The following is a 26443-nucleotide window of genomic DNA, read 5'->3' as shown; positions in this document are numbered from 1 at the left end:
TGTAGGTTTCTGGTTCCTCATGTGTAGTGTCTGTAGATTATTGAGTCTGCTAACTAGCATGATGACGCAAAGCATCCTTGTGTATTCTGTCATTTTTGTCTGAAAACTCATCTTGCTTGGGAGATTTGTTTCTGGTTAACTCCCCTCTCTGTCAAGTGGTTTTATGGTTGGTAATATCACCCTGGCACTCCAGATACGCGTCACGAAGTTGAGATGTATCTCATTACCAACCACCACCAGTAATGTCACATCAACATCACGGCTATGTGCAACAGGGCCTGGTTCCCATTCTAACCCAGATGTCTCTTCTCCATCCCAGAACCACAGGAAAGCAGGATCCAATGATGGGTAGTTAGTGGAATTTTTTCATGTCTGTTGACTGCCAGATGCTGTAAACACTGATCTCAGCTTCATCTGGGAAGCCCAGCTCAAATTTCTGCCTTTTGTGGGGTGAGCAATGCCTTCATCACCAAATGGCCTTTAAAGCTCAGCCTCCACTGTTTGTATAAAGAATCTGCTGCCTATGAACCAATCACCTTTACCCTCTGTTTCCCAATGTAGGTTTCTGTTAGTTACAGATCATTGGATCTTAGCCTCTTTTTTTGAGTTTGTGTTTAAAAAATAATTAAGCACTTAAAGGTTTTTTTGCTTGTTTTTCCCCTCTCTTTTTAAAAAATGAGATAAAATGTAAAAGCAGGGGATAAATCAGCTATATCAACATGATAAGGAAAAATATAATTTATCACCAGTGTTAACTTTTTAATCACTTATATGAGTGGTATAATGGCCCACAGAGCTAAAAGATGTTTGACTTAAACAATCTATCTTGTCAAGGCCACAATAAGGCATAATTGCTCATTTCCTGCTTTTGCTGTCAGTCATCTATTTTTGTATGAAAACTATTGAAAAAATTAGTAGCTTACCTAACAAAACTTGTACAGTTCCATAAACTAAAATGTATAAAATTCTGATGAAAGCAAAACTATAAACAGCTGGACAGATACATATAGTTACCCCTCCAACGAACCACAGATTGAAAATATTCAGAAAAAGTAAGGCAGGAAATTAAAAAGGCAAAAATTTAATTTGCCACTATTTACACAAATTATTTTCATCATATTCACACTATTTAAGTAACATCTATCTTGTATTAGGTATTATAAGTAATCTGTATGTGGGCTTAGTCACTGTCATGTCTGACTCTTTGCAACACTTTGGACCATAGCCCTCTAGGCTTCTCTGTCCACAGGAGGACAGGAGAGAGTATTCTTGTCTCCAGGCAAGAATACTGGAGTTGGTTGCCATGCCCTCCTCCAAGGGATCCTCCCTGACCCAAGAACTGAACCTGTGTCTCCTGCATTGTAGGCATATTCCTTATTTGCTGAGCCATTGGGGAAGCCCTGTAAGTAATCTAGAGACTGCTTATTTAAAATAACCAGGATGATGTGCACAGGTCATATGCCAATACTATACCATTTTATATAAAGGACTTGAGCATCTACAGATTCTGCTACCTGTGGGAGTCCTGGAATCAAACCCCATGGGTACAGAATGACTACTGTACTGTGATCACAGGTTAGAAGTCTCAGTGTAGTAGAGGTCAATTCTCCCCAAATTGTTCCTTAGATTTAAAGCAATTCCTATCAAAATCCCATGTAAGCAGAGAAAAACGCATTCCAAAATTTATATGGGAAGGAAAAGGAACTAGAATGGCTAAACCAATTTTGGAAAGAAAAAGAATTGAGTAAGAAAAATCATTGAAAATGAAAGTATTAGTTACTCAGTTGTATCAGACTCTTTGTGATCCCATGGGCAGAGGAGCAGCAGATTCTTTACCATCTGACTTACCATATTGTGAGCTTCCCAGGTGGTGCTAGTGGTAAAGAACCCCCTTGCCAATGTAGGAGACTCGGGTCCCATTCCTGAGTCAGGAAGATCCCCTGGAAGAGGGCATGGCAACCCACTCCAGTATTCTTGCCTGGAGAATCCTGTGGACAGAGGAGCCTGGCAGACTACAGTCTGTAGAGTTGCAAATAGTTGGACGTGACTGAAGTGACTTAGCACATAGTCATCTTAACAATAGTCACATAATAACTGTGTGGTATTGGTAAATTAGCAGACAGATCAATAGAACAATATAGAGAACCAAGAAATTTGATTAATTTCATTTACAATAATTTTGATTCTTTTTACAATAGTGTAAAAGCAGTTCAATGGAGGCCATATTGTTTTCCCAATAAACTGTTTTGAGACAAATGTAAACTAAAAGTGAACATAAACCTAAAATTCACACCACATTTAAAAATTAATTCAAATGGATCCTAGACTTAAATGTAAAATGTAAAACTATAAGAGCTTTTGAGGAAAACAATAAAATCTTCAGGACCTTGGGCTAGGTGAGAAGTTCTTAGATATGATACTAAAAGCACAATGCATACAAGAAAAATTAATGAATTGGATGCTATCAACTTTAAAAACATTTTTACCACAAGAGATCCTGTTAAGTGAATGGAAAGATAAGCTCAAGACTGGGAGAACATATTTGCAAACCATAGATCTATCAAAGAACAAGTTCCTAGAAGAAACTTGGTACATTCATACAATGAACTACCACTTATCAATAAAAAAGAATGAACTTCTGATTCATACAATAACTTGGATGGACCTCAAAAGGGTACACATACTGTATGATTCAATTTATATAACATGCTTGAAATAACAGAACAATAGAAATGATAAACACATGAGTGGTTGCCCAGAGACAAAGGTAGGAGTGTGGCGGGGGTATGTGCCAGTACAAAGAGAGAGCAGGAAAAAGAGCTTTTGTAGAGATGGTGATGGTTATACAAATCTATACATGGAAGAAAACCTCATAGAACTACACATACACACACACACATAAATGAATGCTGATGTTTTAAAAACATGGTGAAAACTAAGCTTACTCTGCTTCACAGCAATGTACTTAGGTGGATTTCCTGCTTTTGATAATATACTACAACTATATAAGATGCCATCATTAGGGAAAGTTGGGTGAAGAATATACCTGACTCTTCAGTTTTTTCAAGTCAAAATAAAAAGTTTAAGACAATTGTTTACCTAGCACACCACTCTCTGCCTGCATGCTAGGTCACTTCAGTCATATCCAACTCTATGCGACCCCATGAACTGTAGCCTGCCAGGCTCCTCCATCCATGGGATTTCCCAGTCAAGAATACTGCAGTTGGATCTTCCCAAACCAGGGATCAAACCGACATCTTTTCTGTCTTCTGCATTGGCAGGTGGACTCTTTACCACTAGCACCACCTGAGAAGCTTCACCACTCTTAAGAGTTGGCAATTCTGGCTGGAATCAACCCAGCAGTTCTTCACCCAGTCTCAGTATGGATAACTCATGCCTTTGCAATCAGACATGGAGATGCAAGTTCGATCCTTGAGTTGGGAAGTTCCCCTGGAGTAGGAAATGACAACCCACTCCAGTGTTCTTGCCTGGAGAATTCCATGGACACAGGAGCCTGGCGGGCTACAGTCCATGGGGTCACAAAGAATCGGATACAACTGAGCAACTAACACTTTCACTAGCCAGCTAAGTTGTCTCTGCTTCTGGGACTTCACTGGTTGGGCTGATGAGTGCTGCTAGACCACACATCTCTCCTGCTCAGCAGACCAGCCCTGCCACCCTGTAGGTGGCAGTTACAGGGTTCCAAAGGCAGCAAGAGAGTAAGGTCCAATGCACAAGCTCTTTGTAAGTCTCTCTTTGTATCAAGTTGCTAAGAGTCCTACTCTGCAAAACAAATCCAACCTAAATTCCAAGGGTGGGAAAATAGACTCAGCTATGATGGGAGGAGTTGCAAAATGTGTGGCTATTATTTTTCAATCTACCATAGTCACAGTGTATTTCTGGGTAGTGGAGCAAGAAAGTGATGTGGAAGTTCAAGATTCCCTTTCTCCAATTTGCTAGTGATCATTTCTCATACATTCCCAATCCTGAATGACAGTAACTACATGGAGAAAAGAAGGAAACAGAAATGTTTTCTCAGAAATAAAACTACCCTATGACCTAGTACTCCCACTAATGGGCATATACCCTGAGGAAACCAGAATTGAAAAAGACACATGTACTCCAGTGTTCATTGTATCACTCTTTACAATAGGTAGGACGCAGAAGCAACCTGGATGTCCATCAGAAGATGAATGGATAATGAAGTTCTGGTACATATACACAGTAGAATATGACTCAGCTATAAAAGGGAACACATTTGAGTCAAGTTCTAATGAGGCAGATGAATATAGAGCCTATCATACATGGTGAAATTAGTCAGGAAGAGAAAGACTAATACTATATATTCATGCATATATATGGAATATAGAAAGGTGGTACCAATGATCCTATGTACTGGGCAGCAAAGGAGCCAGAGATGTAAAGAACAGACTTTTGGACTCAGTGGGAGAAGGAGAGGGTAGGATGATTTGAGAGAAGAGCAATGAAACATATGTATTACCATATGTAAAATGTATAACTGGTGCCAGTTTGATGTATGAAGCAGGGCACCCAAAGCCATGCTCTGTGACAACCTGGAAGGGTAGAGTGGAGAGGGAGGTGGGAGGGCAGTTCAGGATGAAGAGGACACATGTATACCTATTATGGCCATTCATATTGGTGTATCTAAAATCATCACAATATTGTAAACTAATTTTCTTCTAATTAAAATAAATAAATAAAAAGAAATATTTTCTTAAAGCATGCAAAAATGGGAGCAGAAAATTTCCCATCCTCAGGGACTCGGCCAATAGATTCAAAAGGTCCAAAGACTAGAATTGTCTTGGTCAAGCCTAATCAAAGTGATTATATGGAAGAGTAAGAGATTAAACACAAAGCTCCCTCGGGGATTGGACTACCTCTGACATTTATTGGTATATCCCTTACAAGCACTACATACACAGTTCATGATCAGTCAATATGGTTATTAAATGTAGAAACTCCACCACAGACCTGGCCTGATTATCACTGACCCTCTAACAGATTGATTAGTGCATGGAATTTGTGAAGGGTAGGTAGGTTGAAAATCAGAAATCTTTTCCAGGTTGGAAATGTTAAGGCTTTTCCTACTTTAAACTTCTCTAACACATACACTTTCAAAGTAGTTGCAAGAATAATTACTAGGCTTAGGCAAATTGTGAAAGTGAAGGACCTGACCTAAATTTTGCTCAGACCTCTCCAACTTGAGCCCAGAAGCTAGAGATCTGGCAAGAGACTAATCTGACAGCCAATAAGCCCTGGCAATACCGAGGGGCACTTGCCCTTGGGTTCTTAGGTTTTTGCCAGAACTCAAAGTACAACTCGGGTGGTATGAAATAAACTCTCGGTCCTACTAGGACTCCCCAAGTAGAGGAAGGTTTCTGGTTGTGATGCACACTTATCATATCTAATCCCCTTTTCCTCATAATGGTATATATGTTTGCACCCAAGTAATAGACAATTTTATTCACTGGATAGTAAGTTAGCCCAAAATTCTTCAAGGAAAAGCTTAACTTCTAAGACACAAAGGCCTCTTCCCCAGTGTAGCAAGTTTTCCAAGGGTTTTCTGAGACTATAAGATAAGGGCCACGCTGAAAACAAGCAAACAAACAAACGAAAAAGCAACAAAAATTGTTCTCCTCTCAGGAGATGAGGCTACTCCAAGCAGCCCCACATGCATGGCAATCTCTTGGGCTTCCAGACAGGACGGGATAAACAAGACTAATGTGTGTGTGTGTGTGTGTGTGTGTGTGCGCGCGCGCGGATGCCTTTCTAGTGAACTGTACAGCAGGCAGGGCCAATGCTTAAATGAAAGGCAGGGATCTATTAAGAGAGTAATAGTCTACAAAGACTATTCCATGCCTCAAGATGTGGAATTTCATCAAAGGAATGAAAATAGTGCATATGAAGTCCTCTCAAATATGGAACTGATCTGAAAGACTTCATTATAATATCCAGACTTTCAGTATCTATCAAAAGTATGCCTGTTTCTGGGCCACTGCCTGGTGTATCATGCAAAGTATTTTATTGCTAACATAAGGTTTATATAATGTTCATCAGAAAAGCATAATAAAAACAATAATAAATCTCACATAGGATTGAAGTTTTGAAGCCTGTCTGGCATTTCTTATGCAATATTTTATTTGATACCACCCAACCACCCAGGACACTATTATTAGCTGCATTTTACAAATGAGTAAACCGAGGCTCAAAAACTGAAGGCCACCTACCTGTCAATGACAGAACCTGACCTACCTATACAGTCCATGGAATTCTCCAGGCCAGAATCCGAGAGTGGGTAGCCTTTCTCTCTTCCAGGAGATCTTCCCAACCCAGGGATCGAACTCAGGTCTCCTGAATTATGGGTGGATTCTTTACCTGCTGAGCCACAAGGGAAGCACAAGGATACTGGAGTAGGTAGCCTACCCCTTCTCCAGCAGGTCTTCCTGACCCAGGAATCAAACCAGGGTCTCCTGCCTTTCAGGTGGATTCTTTACCAACTGAGCTATCCAGGAAGTCCAGTCCCAGACTTACTGTCCCCTTTCTGTTGTTTACCACTGTGGGAAAATTCCACAAAGGGGGAAAGCCGTGGAAGAGCTATCTCAAGTACTGAAAAGAATGGCTACTATTCAAAATCAAGAGTCAGAGACCACAGGAGCCAGCTTGAACTGGTTCCCACAGGCCAAAGTTGGCACAGTTTGAGCACTGAAATAAGCAAGGATAGAAATGGACTTAGTGAATAAAATTAGAACCTATAAGTCTATGCTAATATAAATAAATAAAATAGATACATAAAATGAAGAGAAAGTAACTCTTGACAGTAGAATTCCAAGTAAAAACTATAGAAGGGATGGCATGGTTAAAATGGCATTAGTAGATGCTAAAACTAAGCAGGTGAAAGTCTTATGAGAAACAAAGTATTTACACAGTATCAAAGTATTTCCCCATTAATTATTTAGGATTGATTACAAGAGGAAAATAGTAGCTTTACAGTGGAGAAGCTGGCAGGCATCCCCTTAAACACAGCACTGGGGCACACTGACATCATGTGTCTCCTTATGGTTGTACTGAGGAAGACATAACATCACTTTTCTGGCATTTTGGTCAAAAGTGTAAAACTTGTGACTATTTTATGGATGGCGGTCTGAACTAATCTGGACAAAACATCAGAAAACCCAAATTGAATGGCATTCTACAAAATAGTCTGTACTCTTTTAAATGTCAAGGTCAAAAATGGCTGAGGAAATGTTCCAGAGTCAGAGTGACTAAAGAGACATAACAATCAAATGCCATGTGGACTCCTGGTTTGAACACTGGCCAGGCTGGGGGAAAAAAAAAGCTACAAAGAAGATCGTTGGAACAATAATACACTGAAACATTGTTTCAATAATACAATGCTTCTAATACACTGAACTATAAATCACCATAATACACTGCTTCTAATACATTGAAATATAAATCACCATACACACACCTGGCAGGGAAAAAAAAAAAAAAAAAAAAGATTGGCAAACCTGAATATGGGCTGCAGATTTTAGATTAAATATTGTATCCATGATAAACTTTCAGATCTTGATATTTATATTTTGATTATGTAAAAGGAAGCCCTTCTTCTTAGGAAAAAAGTATTGAAATATTTAGAGGCAAGTGTGCAATGTCTCCCAGAGAAGGCAATGGCACCCCACTCCAGTACTCTTGCGTGGAAAATCCCATGGACGGAGGAGCCTGGTGGGCTGCAGTCCATGGAGTCGCTAAGAGTCGGACACAACTGAACGACTTCACTTTCACTTTTCACTTTCATGCATTGGAGAAGGAAATGGCAACCCACTCCAGTGTTCTTGCCTGGAGGATCCCAGGGACGGGGGAGCCTGGTGGGTTGCCATCTATGGGGTCGCACAGGGTCACACACGACTGAAGTGACTTAGCAGCAGCGGTGCAATGTCTCCAACTTATTTGCCAATAGTACAGAAAAACAAGAGAGGAAGCACTGGGTGGGGCCAGAAAGTTCTTAGATATTACAATGGTTATAAACAGGTGCAGTTTGTTTAGCTGTGGTCTTAAATTGTAATGGAGTAAATGACTTTAATAATTGTTTAAAATGTCTCCTGAAAGAATAAGTAATGAAAAAAATTGAGAAAGAAAATGAGAGGTGAGGGGGAAAGAAAGCAAAATCAAACTGAACTCATGTCAAGGAAGAAAATATAGGAATCCCCTTTAAGTTTAGCCTGTGTCTTCCCAAGTGGCTCAGCAGGAGACACAGGATTCAATCCCTGGGTCAGGAAGATCCCCTGGAGAAGGAAATTTCCTCAAACTAAAAAGTTGCAAGAATAAAATATACATATTTAGAGGTAAAGCATCAACAACAGTAGGAATAGCACTCTGGTCCAAGGAAAGATCCATGTACATAGTCATATGAATGGTTTTCAATGCTGCTTCTCTAGAACCAGTTGCATACATGTTATTCATGTTGGCACACTTGACTATTTTATGGATGGTGGTCTAGTTGTCTCCCTGCCTGAGGACAGTACTGGCTCAGTAAGGCCATTCACTTTTTAAGGAGAGCATTTTATGTGACAGAAGGTGACATGTTCCAGCTTCACGAAGGACAGCACAAAACAAAGGTTTTTTAAAATAGCAGATAAGATCTAGGTTAGAACGTGAAAAGAACTTTAAAAATAAAATAGTTGGGAATATAAATTACTGAGTTGGTTATGGAATATTCTCTCACAAAGACCTTTAAAAGATGAGTAATAATTAAGAATATTATCAGGCACACATCTGTTAAAGGACAGCTCAAGGATGACTTAGTCCATTCAAGCTGCTGTAACAAAATACATAGGCTAGAGGGTTTAAAACACAGAAATTTACTCCTCACAGTCCTGGAGTCTGGGAAGGCCAAGATCAAGGCAACAACCAGTTCAGTGTCTAGTGAGCACCCACCTCCTAGTTCGTAGGTGGTACCTTTTCACTGTGTCCTCTCATGGTAGAGGGATAAGCTGACCCTCTGGAGTCATTTATAATGGGCTCCACCGTCGTGATCTAAATACATCTTAAGTCCCCACCTCCCAACACTTTCATTTTAGGAATGAGTATTGAGGGGACAAATTCAGAGCATAGCAAAAGGCAAGAAGATGTATTAGAAGAGCCTTTCATTCATTTATTGATGCTCTCAAAGTTCAGTAAAACATGCCCTCTGCCTTTAATGAACATGCCAACTAGTAGAAAGATTAGTTTATGATTATCATTTATCATTATAATAAAACCTTGGCACCTTATTTCACATTCTCAGGCTTTACAACTTTTTCCTAACATTTTACTATTATCCTAATTGTTTCCTTTATCCTAATTGTTGTCATTATCATTAATACACATGTATTTCTATCCTAGTACCACTGGCACTATACAGCGACCTTTGCATAATATTTCTTAACCACTAGTGATAGTACAAGACAAAAACAAGTTTAAAAACAAAAGTCTGCATTCTACAGCCTTTCAACCAGGTATGCTGAGGTGGTAAACAGCTCCCTCTGGGACCTCACAAAAGTCAAATTACTATACTCTCTTGAGGCCCTGTGTGCTGGCCCCATGCAAAACTGGCTCTGTTGCTGTCATTTTCTGGCCATTGGATTCCCTCACTTGATTAATTAACTCAAAATTGCCTCTCAATGGCAAGCCAGACTTCTGTTTCCAATTTCCTTCTCTGCTGAAAAGTAAATAGGTTTGACCACATTTTCAAGCCCCTGTGCATGGGTCTTTTGTGCTACTAGCAAACCAGTATCCGATGGAAGGGGTCTGGGCCAGTGCCAAGTTAGGGATTTGATTTCTTTGTTGTCTTTCAGTAAAACCTAGCTAACCACAATCCCTCTCCACCATTCCTCTGCAATGTGCTTGAACTAGAGCCAAGAGCCCATCCTACAAAATGAAGAAAAATGTAGGAAATAAATAAATCAGTAGCCATGGGGAAAAAATAGGGCTTGTGAATATTTCCCATACATCACATTTTCTTTTTACATCTTTATAAAAATCTCTAGACCCTGAATGCACAGTTATATGCAGGAATGACCCCAAGGGCCTCCCATTCTCTCCTTTCACCCAAGAAGATTATAAGATTATAAACATGGGGCAAATTTCCATGCTCCTATTCCTTGGGGCCTACCCCTGGCTTCTGACTTTGGGGATGGAGGGTGGAATGGCAAATGCCTAAGAGGTTTGAATGACTATCCAAAGAGAAGCAAATGGCTTTAGCAGGCCTGGGCCAGTACATGATCTGTGTGAGCTCCATGCCACTCACTTTCCCCCAAACCCAGGGAGAAAACATTAAAAATGAGTCTCTGCTCTTTATTGAGGTGAATTTACAGGATAAGAGGCTTCCCGTATGGAAAGAAAAATGGTATCAGGCCAGGGCATGTACACTGAAGAAGGGCTCAGGATTTTGTACAACTTCTCTTTCAATGGGTGGACAATCTTTTATTCTCCCCCCATTAACTCCCTACTCCACTCCTCCCCATATATATTAATAAACTTTCTCCAAATCCTCCAAAAAGTGATAGCAGCATAAACAGTTGGCACAAAGAAAAGAAAATATGGGGCATCTATTGGGAAGAGTAAGTAATTAAATTGGAAAACAGAAAACATGAGAGATAGTATGAGGAAGAATGCCCAGGAGTTTAGGCTCAGATTTGCAGACTATGAGCACAAGGCCAAAAAGTTCAAACTTTGTTGATGGGAACTTACTGAAATATTAAATGTAATATTAAAAGATAGAACTTTGGAAAAATAATCAATTTAGAAGAAAGTTGATATCACATCATAAAAGAGAGAAAGCTAAGCATGAGAATTCGTACAATAGGAGTGCTTCACCTCAAGGATGGATTCCTGTGACTGACATACAGGTACACAAGGAGCCAGGTATACAAGGACAAGTTGAAACATACAAATCTTTATCAGATAGAAGCTACCTCATTAGTTCCTGCAAAGAGAGCAGACATCCTAGGAGAAACCCTGTGGACTCTTTTACAAGCCATTAAAGGCTTCAACAATACGTGAACCATGAACTTCCAGATGTTCAAGCTCATTTTAGAAAAGGCAGAGAAACCAGAGACCAAATTGCCAACATCTGTTGGATCATCGAAAAAGCAAGAGAGTTCCAGAAAAACATCTATTTCTGCTTTATTGACTATGCCAAAGCCTTTGACTGTGTGGATCACAACAAACTGTGGAAAATTCTTCAAGAGATGGGAATACCAGACCACCTGACCTGCCTCTTGAGAAATCTGTATGCAGGTCAGGAAGCAACAGTTCAAACTGGACATGGGACAACAGACTGGTTCCAAATAGGAAAAGAAGTACATCAAGACTGTATATTGTCACCCTGCTTATTTAACTCATATGCAGAGTACATCATGAGAAACACTGGGCTGGAAGAAGCACACGCCAGAATCAAGATTGCTGGGAGAAATATCAATAACCTCAGATATGCAGATGACACCACCCTTATGGCAGAAACTGAAGAGGTACTAAAGAGCCTCTTGATGAAAGTGAAAGAGGAAAATGAAAAAGTTGGCTTAAAGCTCAACATTCAGAAAACTAAGATCATGGCATCTGGTCCAATCACTTCTTAGCAAATAGATGGGGAAACAGTGGAAACAGTGGCTGACTTTATTTTTCTGGGCTCCAAAATCACTGCAGATGGTGATTGCAGCCATGAAATTAAAAGATGCTTACACCTTAGAAGGAAAGTTATGACCAACCTAGACAGCATATTAAAAAGCAGAGACATCACTTTGCCGACAAAGGTCCATCTAGTTAAAGCTATGGTTTTTCCTGTGGTCATGTATGGATGTGAGAGTTGACTGTGAAGAAAGCTGAGTGGCAAAGAATTGATGCTTTTGAACTGTGGTGTTGGAAAAGACTCTTCAGAGTCCCTTGGTCTGCAAGGAGATCCAACCAGTCCATCCTAAAGGAGATCAGTCCTGGGTGTTCATTGGAAGGATAGACATTGAAGCTGAAACTCCAATACTTTGGCCCCCTGATGCAAAGAGCTGACTCATTGGAAAAGACCCTGATGCTGGGAAAGATTGAAGGCAGGAGGAGAAGGGGATGACAGAGGATGAGATGGTTGGATGACATCACCAACTCAATGGGCATGAGTTTGGGTAAACTCCAGGAGTTGGTGATGGACAGGGAGGCCTGGCGCGCTGCAGTCCATGGGGTCACAAAGAGTCAGACATGACTGAGCAACTGAACTGAAGTCCTAATAAATATCTCACTCTGGGTTCATTCAGGTCAAAAATTGATCCTTAAACTGGGCAACAACCTTTCCCAATCTTAGGGAAAGTTTTTCTTTTTGTCATACCTGTAGTCTTGAACATTTTATTGCTCTGTCATACATGGAAAAGAGCTCCAAGTTTGGCAGTTTTGGGAAACTGAGGGGACAGTCATTTTGAGGTAAACCTTATTCTAGGTCTGTAAATCATATAATGAGGGAAGTAGTGCAACTAATCTAGTCTCTGAGTATCTTGGCCATTTTTAGAAGATGTTGCTAGTATGTTGCCCTTTCTTAACCATAATAAATCTTCATATTTGGAACAAATATTATGTAGATGTTGGAATTTCACTCTTTAATTGACTAAATCTGGAAAAATTGGAAGGCTCACATTCAAATGGAATTTATATGACCAAGAAACAGCTGCTATGTGATGAGATGAGATAGAAGAGGAGAGGGAGGATAATTTTCTAAGATTGTTTGCCATCTCACTTTCAGTGTCTTCCTTTATGCTATGATTTATTTGCATTTTAATTTTTGTGGTCTGGAACTTGAAAACAATCTTAATAGTCTTTTAAAAAATCATTTTAAATGTGAAACAACTCATGGAAAACAAATTTTTGTACAATTCCGTCAGCATCTAGAGAAAATATTTTGTTTTCTTCAACCCTAAGATGCTGTCTACTAGAAGATGAAAGAAAGACTGGGAATTGAACAGGTATTTTCTCCCAATTAACTAGCTGTGTGAGTTCTTAATGATTAAATCTGTGGCATTGCCTCTTCTGGGTATTTCCCCACAATCATGTCTTGGGTAATATGAGAAGGTTCCAGTAACTACTGAAATCATACATACAACAAATATGGTTCAAGTACACTAGTTAATTTGGGGACTTCCAAATGAATCAGATCATGAAGTTTTGCTGATAAGGATGAAATCTAACAACAATAGATCACATTATAAACATAAACAAATTGCTAGGCAAAATAGGATAAGTTTAAGAGAAATTCAGATTCCATTTCTGGCAATATGGTGAAACATATTTGTAGAATTTTATGCAGTGTTATTTTATATCCAGAATATATCCTGGGATAGAATATGTAAAAATACTGGATAAAAGTTATAAACATTTCTCCTAATTATAGCTAATTGGCACATAAAATAGAACTATATCCCAGAAATAATATGAAAGTGTGATTACAGAAGAATAAGTTAGTGCTTTAGCTAATACTTTCTCTGAGAGTATCTGCATTTCTGAATGAGACACAGATTCCTCTCAGGAGATACAGGTGAAGAGAGTATCAGTGAATTAGAAGACAGATGTGAGAAAAAACCTGGAAGGCATTTGCATACAAACAAAGAGAAGGGAAATATAAAAGTTTAAGAGATATGGTAGAATATAAGATTCAACATACACATAATGAGAGTTTCAGGGAAAAAAAGAGAAAAATGGAGGCAAAGAAGTGTTCGATGATATAATGACTAATAGCTTTTCAGAACTGATGAAAGGTACCAATGCCCAGGATCAAGAATCCTAACTAATATGTAATCAGCACACAGTTTATTAGGCTTCTTGAACCTTAGGGTTAATGTCTTTCATATACATGGATATAATCAGATATATATCAATATATATTCTATAAATATTCATATGTATATATATTTAATTTTTTCATAAGAGACATGCCTAAGACAAAAGGAATGTAAAAAGTTGACAATAGAAAGAGCAAGATTATATATAAGGCTCTCTAAATACACTAAATTGTGAATCTCTATTAATAAAAAAGAGTATGGGATTAAGACAAAAAGATTTTGAAAGGCAAAAAGTTATCACTGCACAATTCCCTTGACATTAGAATGTTAACACATAGCTATCTCAGAAGATAGGATTATACCATATGAAGAAAAAATGAGCAGAATATACAAGAATATCTTGATTACTTCAGCATTGTGACAGGAGATTTAAACCCTATTCTCCAGTAATCAATAAAACAGACAAAATAAATCAAAAAGTGTGGCAGTCATTAGTGCTGTTTCACCAAAATTCCAATTCTCCTCCCTCATACTACAGGGTAGAAATACACTTTCCACCCCTTGAAGTTAGGTGTGGCCTTTTTGGTCAGATGACTTGCTTTGGCCAGAAATATGTGTACAGAATTATGTGTATTACTTCTAGGCAAAAGCATTTAGTGGCCAATGTGACACTGCAGAAGCCTTTTCCCTGCTGTGTCAATCATGGAAGCACAGAGTTGGATCCTGTCAGCCTGATTCCTTAATAAAGATCATGTGAGTATGAGTCAGAAGTAAACTTTAATTGCAGGGCAGTTCATTACAACCTAACCCATCTCACCATTATAGTAAGGATAGAAAAGAATCAAGTAACAAAGTTAAAAGGTTAAATTAGTGCAAATATTTAGAACATGCACCCAATATTTGGAAAATACATATGCTTCCATGTATGCATAAAGTGTTTATAAAAATCAAATACATTCTAGATCACAAAGCAAGTCTCAGGTCAAAAAAATCAGTGTTAGACCACATATTTTACTACTATACAATAAAGTTAGAAATCAAAACCAAAGGATAACTCTATTTTGGAAAAAGACGTTTAAATAATCCATATAAAAAAATAATCCATATGTCAAAGAACACAGAGTGAAATTTGGGAAACAAAACACAAACAAAATTATAATGAAAATAGTGATTCTTGAAAGCAAATTTAAGGTGTTAAAAAAAAAAAAATCAGTGTTAGACCACATGTTTTACTACTGAAAACAACAATCACAGAAAACTAACCAAATTGATCACATGGACCAAAGCCTTGTCTAAATCAATGAAACTATGAGCCATGCTATGTAGGGCCACCCAAGATAGACAGGTCATGAGAGGGAGTTCTGACAAAACGTGGTCCACTGGAGAAGGAAATGGCAAACCACTTCAGTATTCTTGCCTTAGAACCCCAAGAACAGTATGAAAAGGCAAAAAAGATAGGACGCTGAAAGATAAACTCCCCAGGTCGACAGGTGCCCAATAGTGGAGAACTAACTCGAGAAAGAATGAAGGGATGGAGCCAAAGAAAAACAACACCCAGCTGTGGATATGACTGGTGATGGAAGTAATGTTTGATGCTGTAAAGAGCAATATTGTAGAGAAACCTGGAATGTTAGGTCCATGAACCAAGGCAAATTGGAAGTGGTCAGAAAGGAGATGACAAGAGTGAACATCAACATTTTAGGAATCAGTGAACTAAAATGGACTGGAATGGGCGAATTTAACTCAGATGACCATTATATCTACTATTGTGGGCAAGAATCCCTTAGAAGAAATGGAGTAGGCAACATAGTCAACAAAAGAGTCCGAAATGCAGTACTTGGATGCAATCTCAACAATGACAGAATGATCTCTGTTTGTTTCCAAAGCAAACCATTAAAAATCACAGTAATCCAAGTCTATTCCCCAATCAGTAATGCTGAAGAAGCTGAAGTTGAACGGTTCTATGAAGACCTACAAGACCTTTTAGAGCTAAAACCCAAAAAAGATGTCCTTTTCATTATAGGGGACTGGAATGCAAAAGTAGGAAGTCAAGAAACACCTGGCTGCTGCTGCTGCTAAGTCGCTTCAGTCAAGTCCGACTCTGTGCGACCCCATAGATGGCAGTCCACTAGGCTCCCCCATCCCTGGGATTCTCCAGGCAAGAACACTGGAGTGGGTTGCCATTTCCTCCTCCAGTGCATGAAAGTGAAAAGTGAAAGTGAAGTCGCTCAGTCGTGTCTGACTTAGCGACCCCATGGACTGCAGCCCACCAGGCTTCTCCGTCCATGGGATTTTCCAGGCAAGAGTATTGGAATGGGGTGCCACTGCCTTCTCCGAGAAATACCTGGAGTAACAGGCAAATTTGGCCTTGGAGTACAGAATGAAGCAGGGTAAAGGTGAACAAAGTTTTGCCAAGAGAATCCACTGGTCATAGCAAACACCCTCTTTCAACAACACAAGAGAAGACTCTACACATGGACATCACCAGATGGTCAATACCAAAATCAGATTGATTATATTCGTTGCAGCCAAAGATGGAAGAGCTCTATAAACTCAGCAAAAACAAGACTGGGAGCTGACTGTGACTCAGATCATGAACTCCTTATTGCCAAATTCGGACTTAAATTGCAGAAAGTAGGGAAAACCACTAGATCATTCAGGTATGACCTAAATCAAATCCCTTATGACTATACACTGGAAGTGTATAAATAGTGTACAAATAGATTTAAGGGATTAGACCTGATAGACAGAGTACCTGAGGAACCATGGACTGAGGGTTATGACATTGTACAGGAGGCAGCGATCAAGATCATCCCAAAGAAAAAGAAATACAAAAAGGCAAAATGGTTGTCTGAGGAGGCCTTACAACAGCTGTGAAAAAAAGAAAAGTGAAGGGCAAAGGAGAAAAGGAAAGATATACCCATCTGAATGCAGAGTGACAAAGAATAGCAAAGAGAGACAAGCAAGCCTTCCTCTGTGATCAGTACAAAAAAATAGAGGAAAACAATAGAATGGGAAAGACGAGAGATCTCTTCAAGAAAATTAGAGATACCAAGGGAACATTTCATGCAAAGATGGGCACAATAAAGGACAGAAATGGTATGGACCTAACAGAAGATAATAAGAAGCAGCAGATAATAAGAAGGGGTGGCAAGAATACACAGAAAAGCTATACAAAAAAGATCTTCATGACCCAGATAACGATGGTGTGATCAATCACCTAGAGCCAGACATCCTGGAATGCAAAGTCAAGTGGGCCTTGGGAAGCATACTAAGAACAAAGCTAGTGGAGATGATGGAATTCTAGTTGAGCTATTTCAATCCTAAAAGATGATGCTGTGAAAGTGCTGCTCTCAATATGCCAGCAAATTTGGAAAACTCAGCAGTGGCCACAGGACTGGAAAAGGTCAGTTTTCATTCCAATCCCAAAGAAAGGCAATGCCAAAGAATGTTTAAACTGCTGCACAATTGCATTCATCTCACACACTAGCAAAGTAATGCTCAAAATTCTCCAAGCCAGGCTTCAACAGTACATGAATTATGCACTTCCAGATGTTCAAGCTGGTTTTAGAAAAGGCAGAGGAACCAGAGATCAAATTACCAACATCCATTGGATCATTGAAAAAGCAAGAGAATTCCAGGAAAACACCTACTTCTGCTTTATTGACTAGGCCAAAGCCTTTGACTGTGTGGATCACAATAAACTTTGGAAAATTCTGAAAGAGATGGGAATACCAGACCACCTGACCTGTCTCCTGAGCAATCTGTATTCAGGTCAAGAAGCAACAGTTAGAACTGGACATGGGACAATAGACTGGTTCCAAATAGGGAAAGGAGCACATCAAGGCTGTATATTGTCACCCTGCTTACTTAACTTATATGCAGAGTACATCATGAGAAACACTGGGCTGGATGAAGCACAAGCTGGAATCAAGATTGCCGGGAGAAATATCAATAACCTCAGATATGCAGATGACACCACCCCTATGGCTGAAACCGAAGCACAACTAAAGAGCCTCTTGATGAAAGTGCAAGAGGAGAGTGAAAAAGTTGGCTTAAAGCTCAACATTCAGACAACTAAGATGATGGCATCTGCTCCAATCACTTCATGGCAAATAGATGGGGAAACAGTGGAAACAGTGACATATTTTATATTTTGGGGCTCCAAATCACTGCAGCTGGTGACTGCAGCCATGAAATTAAAAGACGCTTGCTCCATGGAAGAAAAGTTTTGACCAACCTAGTTCAGTTCAGTTCAGTTCAGTCACTCAGTCATGTCCGACTCTTTGCAACCCCATGAATTGCAGCACGCCAGGCCTCCCTGTCCATCACCAACTCCCGGAGTTCACTCAGACTCACATCCATCGAGTCAGAGATGCCATCCAGCCATCTCATCCTCTGTCGTCCCTTTCTCCTCCTGCCCCCAATCCCTCCCAGCATCAGAGTCTTTTCCAATGAGTCAACTCTTCACATGAGTTGGCCAAAGTACTGGAGTTTCAGCTTCAGCATTATGCCTTCCAAAGAAATCCCAGGACTGGTCTCCTTCAGAATGCACTGGTTGGATCTCCTTGCAGTCCAAGGGACTCTCAAGAGTCTTCTCCAATACCACAGTTCAAAAGCATCAATTCTTCGGCGCTCAGCTTTGTTTACAGTCCAACTCTCACATCCATACATGACCACAGGAAAAATCATAGCCTTGACTAGACGGACTTTTTTTGGCAAAATAACGTCTCTGTTTTGAATATGCAATCTAGGTTCATCATAACTTTCCTTCCAAGGAGTAAGCGTCTTTTAATTTCATGGCTGCAATCACCATCTACAGTGATTTTGGAGCCCCCAAAAATAAATTCTGACACTGTTTCCACTGTTTCCCCATCTATTTCTCATGAAGCGATGGGACCAGATGCCATCATCTTAGTTTTCTGAATGCTGAGCTTTAAGCCAACTTTTTCACTCTCCTCTTTCACTTTTATCAAAAGGCTTTTTAGTTCCTCCTCACTTTCTGCCATAAGGGTGGTGCCTAGACACCTTATTAAATAACAGAGACATTACTTTGCCAACAAAGGTCTGTTTAGTCAAGACTACAGTTTTTCTAGTAGTCACGTATGGATGTGAGAGTTGGACTATAAGGAAAGCTGAGCACTGAAGAATTGATGCTTTTGAACTGTGGTGTTGGAGAAGACTCTTGAGAGTCTCTTGGACTGCAAGGAGATTCAACCAGTCAGTGCTAAAGGAAATCAGTGCTGAGTATTCATTGGAAGGAGTGATGCTGAAGCTGAAACTCCAGTACTTTGGCCACCTGATGCAAAGAACTAACTCATTTGAAAAGACCCAGATGCTGGGAAAGATTGAAGGCAGGAAGAGAAGGGGATGACAGAGGATGAGATGGTTGGATGGCATCACCCACTTAATGGACATGAGTTTGAGTAAATTCCGGGAGTTGGTGATAGACAGGGAGGCCTGGCGTGCTGCAGTCCATGGGGTCTCAAAGAGTGACATGCCTGAGCAACTGAACTGAACTGAACTTTACTACTATATGATAAACTTAGACATCAAAACCAAGGATAGCACTATTTTGAAAAAAAAAAATCTTGAAATAATTCATATGTCAAAGAACAGAGAATGAAATTTTGGGGATGAAGCATAAAACTAAATTATAATGAAAATATTGCTCCATAAAAGTAAGTCTCAGGTCAAAAAAATCAGTGTTAGACAATATATTTTATTACTATATGGTAAAGTTAGAAATAAAAACCAAAGAATAACTCTACTTCAGAAAATAAATGTTTAAATAATCCATATGTCAAAGAATACAGTGTGAAAGTTTGGAGACAAAACATAAAACTTAATTATAATGAAAATGCTGCTTCATAAAAGACTCAAGGAACTAGATTCCACATGTCACAACTAAGGGTTCCCACGCCACAACTTAAGATCCAGCATGACACAATGAAGACCCAGCACAGTGAAATAAATAACAATGACAATAAAATAAAATATAAACCATATGTATAACATATGGAACTATATTCAATATCTTATAATAATCTATAACAGAAGAACATGTAAGAAAGAATATATATGTATATGTACAAGTGAATCACTTTACACTTGAAACTAACACAAAATTGTAAATCAACTATGCTTCAATTTAAAAAACTGCAATCAATCAATATATATACAACCATGTACAAGTTAATCAATTTGAGACTGATGATCAATATCAATTCAGATGGTGACTACAGGAGTTCCCTAGAGAGCCATGGTCTCCATTCAGCAGGAAAAGACAGTTTCAGTATTTCCTGAGCAAACTGAAGGGCTGATCAATAGTTAAATTGTCCTGGCTTTGATGGAAATTCCACTTGGGTTGGGTTCAAGGATGCCTCCAGATTTATCTTCCAAAGAGAAATTTCTGTTTTTGTTTTATAAGCAACATGGGGAGAAGCTAAGAATAGGGGAAAGGTAGAATCAGTGATGTCAAGTATAACTATTATGCAGGTTTCTTCCCATGCGCTCCTCTGCCTGGCCCCTGTATGGCTTCTGATACCAAAACATGACTTTAAAGAAGGCTTCATGAAATGTCAAAGATTTATTATTTTCTAAACCCATCTGGGAATTTGGGACGGATTTTAAGTTCCTGTTGTCCTATCGGAGTTGGTGAATTGATGAATGCATGGCTGACTGGGTGGGTGTTTTGAAGCTCCCACTCACCAAGCCTTGGCAGGTTTCTAAAAGATGAAGGGAAAACAAGAAGGGAGGGATATCCTGTTGATGGCTTCTGTTCTCAGAGGGGAGCTGACCTTGCATTTGCCTTTTCATCAGTGACTCCAGTGAGAGTGGTTTTCTGGGCCTGAAGTGTGAGCCACCATGCTCTTGTTAACTGCCCAGGAACCTGGAGGGCTGCCCGCTGCTGTTCTTTGTCCAGAGAGGAATGTCCTTAAGGACTCATTACCACATGTACCCTAAAAGCATCCAGTCTGTCTAAGGCTGCAAATCCACCCTACTATTCCCCTTAGATGGTGGTATAGGCTGAATTTTGCCCCACCCCAAATTCTTTACGTTAAAATCCTAAACTCTAGTACCTCAAAATGTGACTGTATGAGACACGGCCTTCAAAGAGATACTTAAGTTAAACTGGGATGGTATGATGGGCCCTAATCCAATATGCCTGGTGTCCGTATTAGAAGTGGAGTTTAGGAGACTGACAACGCATAGAAACAAGCATGTGAGAGGTCCAATAAGAAGGCAACCCTCTACAAACCAAGGGAGACCTCAAAAGAAACTAAACCTACAAATACCTTGATCTTGGAGTTTTTGGCCCCAGAATGACGAGAAAATAAGTTTCTATTCTTTAAGTCTTCAGTCTGTCTATTTTGTTATGGAAGTCCTAGAAAACTACTACTGATGTCCTCTATGCTTTCTAACACCCAGACAATTCCTTATGGTCCCAGAAGGAAAAGCAGAGTAAACCCAAAACCCTGGAAAGTGATAGCTGCTTTAATCAGGCCGATATTCCTAATTTTTAACATGAGTTGATCCTTGGCACTCCCTGACGGTCCATTGGCTAAGACTCTCCACTTCCAATGCAGGGGTCCTGAGTTTTTGATCCCTGGTCAGGGAATTAGATCCCACATGCCACAACTGAGAGTTCACATGCCACAGTGAGGATCAAAGATCCCACATGCCACAACTAAGACCCAGCTCAGCCAAATAAACAAACAGGTGCTGTGTATGTGTGTGGTGTTAGTAGCTCAGTCATGTCCAACTCTTTGCAACCCCATGGACTATAGCCCACCAGGCTCCTCTGTCCATGGAATCCTCCAGGAAAGAATACTGGAGTGGGTAGCCTTTCCCTTTTCCAGGGGATCTTCCTGACCCAGGGATCAAACCTGGGTCTCTTGTGTTGCAGGCAGATTCTTTACCATCTGAGCCTCCAGGGAAGCCCAACAGGTACCTAAGAAAATTAAAAAATAAAAGAAGAAGAGTTGATCCTTTTGTGAGACAAGTATTTGACCTGGGTTCCAAATGAAAGTTATTTTCTTGAACATCAAGGACATCAACAGGACACAAGCTCAGTACCTTGCAGAAGCTGCCTGTTCTATTGTACACAGGTTCAGAGTCCAAAAGATCCTTTCTGAAATGTCAGTTCTGTACATTTCTAGCTGTGTGAACTTGAGTAAGTTACCTTATTTCCCTGAGTTTGTTTTCTCATCTGTAAAATAAGGACGCACATACCTTGAATAATACTTTGCAGTTTGTGTCAGAATTAGAAGTATTACCCATGAAAATTTAGTCTGTTCTTGGCTGGAGAATTAGTGCTCAATAAATGGTGGCTACAATAATAATAATAATTATTATTATTATTATTTTAGATAAACATATAGCACTGAGCCTGACAACTGCTAATATCCAATATATATGAACCCTGAAACTTCTCTTTCCCTTCAAGTAAGCTACATTTCAGAGTCCAAGGACCTTAACATACCAGAGATACAACCATAAACAATGCACATACCTCATCTTATTGTGCTTTACTTTATGGCATTTCACAGATATTGCATTTTTTACAAATTAAAGTTTTGTGGCAACCCAGCATGGAACAAGTCTATCAATACCCTTTTTCAACAGCATTTCCTCACTTCATGTCTCTACATCACATTTTGGCAATTCCCACAGTATTTCAAACTTTTTCTTTATTATTATATTTATTATGCTGATCAGTGATCTTTGATATTGTCATTGGAGATTGAGGCAGAGAAATAAACCACACCCATATAAGACAGTGAACTTAACATGTGTGTGCCCTGACTGCTCTACCAACTACATTCCTATTTCTCCCCTCTCTTCAAGTCTCCCTAATGCCTAAGATACAATATTGAAATTAGGCTAATTAATAACCCTACAATGGCCTCTGTGCATTCAAGTGAAAGGAAAAGTTCATGTCTCTCACTTTAAATCAAACCTAGAAATGATTAAGTTTGGCGAGGAAGGCATGCCAAAAACCAAGATAAGCTAAGAGCCAAGCCTCTTGCACCAGTCAGTTATGAATGTGAAAGAAATTAAAAGTGCTACTCCAGTGAACACATGAATGATAAGAAAGCAAAACAGCCTTATTGCTGATATGGAGAAAGTTTTAGTGGTTTGAATAGAAGATCAAACCAGCCGCAACATTCCCTTAAGCGAAAGCCTAATCCAGAGCAAAGCCTTAACTCTCTTCAATTCCATGAAGGCTGAGAGAGGTGAGGAAGCTGCAGGAGACATGGAGCCTTCTCCAGGATAGATCACATCCTGGGCCATAAATCTAGCCTTGGTAAATTCAAAAAAATTGAAATCATCTCAAGCATCTTTTCTGATCACAATGCAGTAAGGTTAGATGTCAACTACAGGGAGAAAACTATTAAAAATACAAACATATGGAGGCTAAACAACACACTTCTGAATAACCAACAAATCACAGAGGATGTCAAAAAAGAAATCAAAATATGCATAGAAATGAATGAAAATGAAAACACAACCCAAAACCTATGAGATACAGTAAAAGCAGTGCTAAGGGGAAGGTTCATAGCAATACAAGCCTACCTCAAGAAACAGGAGAAAAATCAAATAAATAACCTAACTCTATGCCTAAAGCAACTAGAAAAAGAAGAAATGAAGCACCCCAGGGTTAGGAGAAGGAAAGAAATCATTAAAATTAGGGCAGAAATAAATGCAAAAGAAACAAAAGAGACCATAGCCAAATTCAACAAAGCTAAAAGCTGGTTCTTTGAGAAGATAAATAAAATAGACAAACCATTAGACAGACTCATCAAGAAAAAAAGGGAGAAGAATCAAATCAACAAAATTAGAAATGAAAATGGAGAAATCACATCAGACAACAAAATATAACGGAAATACAAAGGATCATAAGAGACTACTATCAGCAACTACATGCCAATAAAATGGACAACTTGGAAGAAATAGACAAATTCTTAGAAAACTATAACTTTCCCAAACTGAACCAGGAAGGAATAGATAATCTTAACAGAGCCATCACAAGCACAGAAATCGAAACGGTAATGAGAAATCTTATAACAAACAAAAGCCCAGGACCAGATGGCTTCACAGCTGAATTCTACCAAAAATTTAGAGAAGAGCTAACACCTATCCTACTCAAACTCTTCCAGAAAATTGCAGAGGAAGGTAAACTTCCAAACTCATTCTATGAGGCCACCATCACCTAATACCAAAACCAGACAAAGATGCCACAAAAAAAGAAAACTACAGGCCAATATCACTGATGAACATAGATGCAAAAGTCCTTAACAAAATTCTAGCAATCAGAATCCAACAACACATTAAAAAGATCATATATCATGAGCAAGTGGGCTTTATCCCAGGGATGCAAGGATTCTTTAATACTCGCAAATTAATCAATGTGATATACCATGTTAACAAATTGAAAGATAAAAACCATATGATTACCTCAATAGATGCAGAGAAAGCCTTTGACAAAATTCAACATCCATTTTTGATAAACATTCTCCAGAAAGCAGGAATAGAAGGAGCATACCTCCACACAATAAAAGTCATATATGATAAACCCACAGCAAACATTATCCTCAATGGTGAAAAATTGAAAGCATTTCCCCTAAAGTCAAGAACAAGACAAGGATGTCCACTCTCACCACTACTTTTCAACATAGTTTTGGAAGTTTTAGCCACAGCAATCAGAGAAGAAAAAGAAATAAAAGGAATCCAGATTGGAAAAGAAGAAGTAAAACTCTCACTGTTTGCAGATGACATGATCCTCTACATAGAAAACCCTAAAGACTCCACCAGAAAATTACTAGAGCTAATCAATGAATTTAGTAAAGTTGCAGGATATAAAATTAACACACAGAAATCCTTTGTATTCCTATACACTAACAATGAGAAAGCAGAAAGAGAAATTAAGGAAACAATTCCATTCACCATTGCAACAAAAAGAATAAAATACTTAGGAATAAATCTACCTAAAGAAACAAAAGATCTATATATAGAAAACTATAAAACACTGATGAAAGAAATCAAAGATGACACAAATAGATGGAGAAATATACCATGTTCAAGGATTGGAAGAATCAATATAGTGAAAATGAGTACACTACCCAAAGCAATCTATAGATTCAATGCAATCCGTATCAAGCTACCAACAGTACTTTTCAGAGAACTAGAACAAATAATTTCACAATTTGCATGGAAAAAACCTCAAATAGTCAAAGCAACCTTGAGAAAGAAGAATGGAACTGGAGGAATCAACCTGTCTGACTTCAGGCTATACTACAAAGCTGAAATCATTAAGACAGTATGGTACTGGCACAAAGACAGAAACACAGATCAATGGAACAAAATAGAAAGCCCAGAGATAAATCCACACACCTATGGACACCTTATCTTTGACAAAGGAGGCAAGAATATACAGTGGAGAAAGGATAATCTCTTTAAAAGTTGTGCTGGGAAAATTGGTCAACCACTTGTAAAAGAATGAAACTAGAACACTTTCTAACACCGTACATAAAAACAAACTCAAAATGGATTAAAGACCTACACATAAGACCAGAAACTATAAAACTCCTTGAGGAAAACATAGGCAAAACACTCTCTGACATAAATCACAGCAGGATACTCTATGCCCCACCTCCCAGAGTAATGGAAATAAAAGCAAAAATAAACAAATGCGACATAATTAAACTTAAAAGCTTTTTCACAGTGAAGGAAACTATAAGCAAGGTGAAAAGACAGCCTTCAGATGGGAGAAAATAATAGTAAACGAAGCAACTGACAAAGAATTAATCTCAAAAAAATATAAGCAACTCCTGCAGCTCAATTCCAGAAAAATAAACGACCCAATCAAAAAATGGGCCAAAGAACTAAACAGAAATTTCTCCAAAGAAGACATACAGATGGCTAACAAAAACATGAAAAGATGCTCAACATCACTCATTATCAGAGAAATGCAAATCAAAGCCACAATGAAGTACCATCTCATGCCGGTCAGAATAGCTGCTATCAAAAAGTCTACAAACAATAAATGCTGGAGAGGGTGCGGAGATAAAGGAACCCTCTTACACTGTTGGTGAGAATGCAAACTAGTACAGCCACTATGGAGAACAGTGTGGAGATTCCTTAAAAAACTGGAAATAAAACTGCCATATGACCCAGCAATCCCACTGCTGGGCATACACACTGAAGAAACCAGAATTGAAAGAGACACATGTACCTCAATGCTCATCACAGCACTGTTTACAATAGCCAGGACATAGAAGCAACCTAGATGTCCATTGGCAGATGAATGGATAAGAAAGCTGTGGTACATATACACAATGGAATATACTCAGCTATTAAAAAGAATGCCTTTGAATCAGCTCTAATGAAGTGGATGAAACTGGAGCCTATTATACAGAGTGAAGTAAGTCAGAAAGAAAAACACCAATATAGTATATTAATGCATATATACAGAATTTAGAAAGATGGTAACTATGACCCTATCAGAGAAGGCAATGGCACCCCACTCCAGTACTCTTGCCTGGAAAATCCCATGGACAGAGGAGCCTGGTGGGCTGCAGTCCATGGGGTCGCTAAGAGACAGACATGACTGAGCAACTTCACTT

At 39.0% G+C, this 26443-nt stretch overlaps 1 protein-coding gene across 22 annotated transcripts in view; it reads right to left on the bottom strand.

Moving 5' to 3' along the window:
• The window catches only part of LOC147364777 (uncharacterized), a 559335-nt gene that overhangs the window by 348747 nt on the left and 184145 nt on the right, over positions 1–26443 (bottom strand). For 3 of the 22 annotated variants that reach the window (XR_015134972.1, XR_015134967.1, XR_015134962.1), the window contains one exon: positions 19513–21768. The exons of the other annotated variants lie outside the window; for them this stretch is intronic. The gene's annotated coding sequence lies outside the window, so the exon portion shown is untranslated. Of the gene's footprint in view, positions 1–19512; positions 21769–26443 lie in introns of those variants that run through there. 22 annotated transcript variants of the gene reach the window in all.

Source organism: Bos grunniens, chromosome 10, assembly GCF_055505025.1.
Source record: "Bos grunniens cultivar Pamir isolate PY7600 chromosome 10, Bosgru_T2T1.0, whole genome shotgun sequence".
Lineage (NCBI taxonomy): Eukaryota > Metazoa > Chordata > Mammalia > Artiodactyla > Bovidae > Bos > Bos grunniens.
Note: the sequence above shows the minus strand (reverse complement) of the source record. Positions and strands in the feature narration are given on the sequence as shown.